Genomic DNA, 369 nt, shown 5'->3' on the forward strand with positions numbered 1-369 from the left:
GCTCACGGTCACTTACGCTCCTGCCGAGCGCCGGCCGCGTCCCGCCAGCTCCGGGCTGCACCAGGCGCGACACCGCGGCCCCGGGGGCCGGTCACGGTCACGGACAGGCGTGGGCGCGCTGCGCCGCGCTCGCCCTCGGCACCATCACCGGTGAGCTCGGCCGCTTCGGCCCCCGCCGTGCCCGGCTCCGGCGGGCGACGAGGGGCGATGAGGGGCGTTGCGGGGGACACGGGCGGCGCTGCCCCAAGCCGGCCCCGACGCAGCCCGGTCGCGCGGAGGCACCGCGGCCGTGCAGCAGGAAGCGGGAGAGGCGCAGGCGCCGGCGGGCGGGGGCGGCCCCGCGCAGGCGCCGCGGAGCGGCCGGGCCGG

At 82.1% G+C, this 369-nt stretch overlaps 1 protein-coding gene across 1 annotated transcript in view; it reads right to left on the reverse strand.

Annotated features, from left to right (window-relative positions):
• HEATR5B (HEAT repeat containing 5B) overlaps positions 1-229 on the reverse strand; it is a 55,240-nt gene extending 55,011 nt beyond the window's left edge. Inside the window, exon 1 of the mRNA XM_059468111.1 lies at positions 17-229. The gene's annotated coding sequence lies outside the window, so the exon portion shown is untranslated. The remainder of the gene's footprint in view (positions 1-16) is intronic.
• Between the last annotated feature and the right edge of the window lie 140 nt (positions 230-369).

The sequence above is a fragment of the Ammospiza nelsoni genome, chromosome 3 (assembly GCF_027579445.1).
Source record: "Ammospiza nelsoni isolate bAmmNel1 chromosome 3, bAmmNel1.pri, whole genome shotgun sequence".
Taxonomy (NCBI): domain Eukaryota; kingdom Metazoa; phylum Chordata; class Aves; order Passeriformes; family Passerellidae; genus Ammospiza; species Ammospiza nelsoni.